Raw genomic sequence first — 4,382 nt, 5'->3', positions numbered from 1 at the left:
AAACTTTGCTCTTACCAACTAAATTATGAAGATTTCAGGTTTATAATTTATAATTTCTGCGACATTAACATTTTGAAATAAATATTTCAATTAAAAATATATCGAATTATGTAGAGTGTAATTATAATTATCTTTCAAGGTAATTATCTATCAAAATAATTATTTATCAAGGTAAATACCTTGATTATTGAAACAAGGGTATGACATTATATGTATTTGTTTCATTAATACTGTCATTGAATTAACAAAATTATTTTCAATTAGACTGATGCTGTTGATTCAACAGCATTTTTTTCTCAGTGTAGAATTAGGCTCAGATACCTAATATGAATAATTAGTTAGTTAGAAACTGTCTGTATGAGTTAATTAGAAACTGTGTGCGTGCGATATTGATATAGTGTGTATTGTAGTATATAATATATGTCAATGACATGTAAATCGTATGTGTGTAATTCTGCTGAATTGATAAAACAGACGATTTACGTGTCATTAACATTTCAGACAGCACAAGATACTAAAAGATAATGAAAGGAGGTCTTTTTTAAATTGTCTTTCCGACAAAGCAAAAGGATGTCTAAAAGATGACGAAAAGACAATCTAAAAACGATGTGATGGAATCAGTTTCTCATATTTGAAAATCATACAAGATAGAATAAAAGGTGCAGCATTATGAGAAATTTTACTCGCGTTCTAATGAACACTAATAAAATATTTTTTTGTAATCAAGTCTTCAAAGTGGATTATAACGAAAGATAATAGCTCTTGCACATAGGACACGGTAAACATTGCAAGACCCAAAAATGGGATGTATATTATTAGTCATGCAATTTCATTTCGTTTTGAGTAAAAATTAATTTAGAAATTTGATGTTATTAAATTATATATGCCAAAATATAAAACTAAAAGAAGTCTTAAAGACAACTAAAAGATATATCCAAAGAATAGTCATTCTTTAATTATCATATGAATAAGGCTATAAGATGATTAGTAATGCGACATCTATCATCTTTTAGTCATCTTCTCGTCGACTATAATTTTTCACTAAAAGATATTTTTATAACAATTTAGTTATCTTTTAGTCATCTTTTAGATGACTTTGTGCTCCCTGGGATATCACTACATACTACTACATGTAAATATCTCACGCATACGTACATAAATTTTCGTATAACGATACTCAGTAAACACAATGTTACATGTAACGTACATGTAACATGAAATGTCAGCTCAATAAGGTAACTGTAATGTAACACAGTGTGTCATGTTACATGTAACATTGTATTTATTGGGTAGCGTTTTAATTAGAGTCTAAGTCTAATTCTAAGAACTCCATATGTTTCTTCGTGCAAATGAAGATATTTACATAATGTTTATAAATATTTATAAGATTTATTTTAAATATTTTGTAAATATTTTTGTGGTCTTAGATTGCACAGATTATAAACATTTATTATAAATATTATGAAATATTTATTGTAAATGTTATAGTAAATGCTATGAAAATACTTAATGAGACATTATAATCCAAGTAAAAAATACTTATTAGAAATATTTATATTTAGCATAAACATTACATAAAATATTTAGTCTATACTTTAATAATGTTTCGAATAAAACTTTATATAAAATATGTATGAAATATCTATATAACATTTCAAAAAATGAATATTAATAAATATTTATCAGTATTCTGCACTGTCTGGGTATAATCTTATAGACTACTATTTCATAAGTATAAATTAAACAATTTTTATATCAGGCAAATGTTATCACGACATGATAGCTCTAGAGCGCCATATTGGACTAAGAAATGGTAAAGATCTCAATTTCGAAATTTTTTGTCGTTCTCGATATAAGTTCCACCTCACAGACACATAATAATAATATTAGATAATAATAATATTATAATGGCTCAATGATAATAAATAAATATAAACTAATAATAAGGGCTATGAGCCAATAAATGATATATTTAAATATTTCGACCTTTTGTCAGGCCATCTTCAGTGTTTACAAAATTTAAAAAATTAACGCAATAAATTAAGTTTCTAATGGTTGGATACACATAATTCTAAAATTAATATTAGTATATTAAAATAATATTAGTATATTTTAATCATGGAAATGAATTTTCGAATTTGTAAAAGAGGAAAAAATAAATATTATACATGAATTAAGCGTTTAATCGATAAAACAGACGTCTTTAGAATTTCTTTAATGCTCGAGCAGTAATATCTCGATTAATTTGTAATCAAAATATTACTAATTTGTAAAAAATACATTTAACAAGATAATTTAATTTAATTTTAATACGACGCCGTAAAGACGAGGGAAAAGAAAAATAATCGGATATAAAATATTATACATATATACATATATATATACATGATGAGGGAGAAAAGGGCGAGACGTCGCACGCGCCAGTGCAAGCAGCGAAATGCACGAGATGCGCAGAATGCAGCTAACTTCAGCGTGCGCAGCGGTTGGCCAACCTGAGAAGGGGTATTTGGCAGTTCATCGAAGATGGCGGACGCGATTGGCACGCGAGGGGCGCTATCTAAAGAGCGGCGAGTACGTGAAAAACCGGTGATTCTGTGTTAAGGCGATACTGCCAGCGACGGACGTATATAGCGTAAATATCGCAAAACGAGAGAAGGTGGCCCGCGTTTGAGCAGGTAAGCGCAACGTTAATTTTCACACGATACAAGACGGAAATGTGGAAAGCCGCCGCCGTTGCCGTCGTTGGCAGCCACCACTGGCAGCCGCCACACCGGCCGCGCCTACTCTATCATTTACTAATTGTCCACTTTCGTGTCTTTCCTTGACTTATTTGCACGAGTGTTCTCCCAAGAGTTTCTTGAAAGAGCGTGTTTGCCGCGTTAATAATCATTCTCGCCCATGCGATGAGTAATACATTTTTTTTTCTCTGTCGTCGCACTTGGATGGGGTGGTCCGCTTTAAAGTACAGCCAAGGCTGTGCCGAAAACTGCCCGTGTACAAAGAATAGCCCCGAATCGTGGCTAGGAAGTAGAAGATTACACCACTTCGCCGTCGCATTACGGCGGTTACGGGGCCCGGAGTAACAAGCGCGAGCCGTCGACCGCGCCTGAGCCGGGCGGAGCAACCGCTCCTCTCGTCGCGCCGCAGCTAGTTTGCCTCGCCCTCGCCCTCGGTCTCATCGTCGCGACGTCCTCGTCTTCTCCCCATTCTCGACTTCGTCGACCGTTATCTCATTCGCCACCTTATCGCGATAATCGAATATTCCTATCAGTCGTGCTTTTTCCTCCTTAACTCTTGCCTAGTTAGTTAAATATCATCGGTCGTATTTGATTAATATGTCTGATTAAATCTATCCGAAATACTATAGATAGTAAACAATATTAATAACTACTTAAAATGGTGAAGATGAAGGTGAATACTGAAAGCTAAAAAAAAATGGAAATACAACATTTTAGAACAGAATCATTTTAACCCGACGCAGCTAATACATAATAGATAATGATAGATAATAATAGACGCATTCAGTACTACAACCGTTCATTGAGCGCTTGCATCTGATTGGCATATTCGTTAGATTTAAAAATATAGACTAAGCACAGGTACAAGAGCTCACTAAACGCTCAGTGAGCGATTGTAGTACTGAATGCACCCATTGAATCATTAACGTCACGAAACTCAGTAGCCGCTCGACAATCCGTCAGCTCCGTATCCTGTACGCGCTTTAAAGGTGCAGTCCACTGTACAATCTTTTCCAACATTTATTTATTGTTTCCAAAATCATAGGATGTCCGGAGGAAGTAATCACGTAATGTAATCGTGAGACAGAGTCCCCGAAACCATTATAAAATTCATACGAAATTCCGATGTATAATCCGATAATTACGTATGCTACGAGAAATAATTGTGCAATATTAGATAAAATCATTTATTTTACCAAATGACTTCATATATAGTGAAGTAAATGATTTGTCATCAGGTAAAATCGTATGAAATCGTGTAATCTGTGGGACGATATTTCTAATAGCTAGTGATTACCCCCCCTTGGGATATCCTTTTATATTATGTTAACCGACACGATTATACGAATGATGTTTGATAATAAACATCCACCAGATGTTTCCTTGCGTAATTTATTCTCATGTATTACAAGATGTCGCGTCTTTTAAAATTTTAGCTTAATGGCAGAAAGATAAATTACGCGAATGGAAATACATATATCTAGAAGTTGTTCATGAAATTGAGTATTATTTATATAGGTATATGACTAATATGCTAATAATAGATTCCGATTTTCTTCTAGCGAAAATAAAGCCGGCGGCACACGATGCTTGTTCTCTTGCTGGATTGCTAGCTAGATTAGATTCTTGCCATCGTATTGGCTG

The 4,382-nt window shown here is 33.4% G+C and overlaps 1 protein-coding gene across 3 annotated transcripts in view; it reads left to right on the top strand.

Annotated features, from left to right (window-relative positions):
- Window positions 1-2,484: 2,484 nt before the first annotated feature.
- Window positions 2,485-4,382, top strand: part of FAR1 (fatty acyl-CoA reductase 1) — a 25,369-nt gene continuing 23,471 nt past the window's right edge. For all 3 annotated transcript variants that reach the window (XM_018459949.1, XM_018459950.1, XM_018459951.1), the window contains exon 1: window positions 2,485-2,675. The gene's annotated coding sequence lies outside the window, so the exon portion shown is untranslated. The remainder of the gene's footprint in view (window positions 2,676-4,382) is intronic.

This window comes from Mycetomoellerius zeteki, unplaced genomic scaffold (assembly GCF_001594055.1).
Source record: "Mycetomoellerius zeteki isolate Tzet28-1 unplaced genomic scaffold, Tzet1.0 scaffold89, whole genome shotgun sequence".
Lineage (NCBI taxonomy): Eukaryota > Metazoa > Arthropoda > Insecta > Hymenoptera > Formicidae > Mycetomoellerius > Mycetomoellerius zeteki.
The sequence above is the reverse complement of the archived record's forward strand: the minus strand, read 5'-3'. Positions and strand labels throughout refer to the sequence as shown.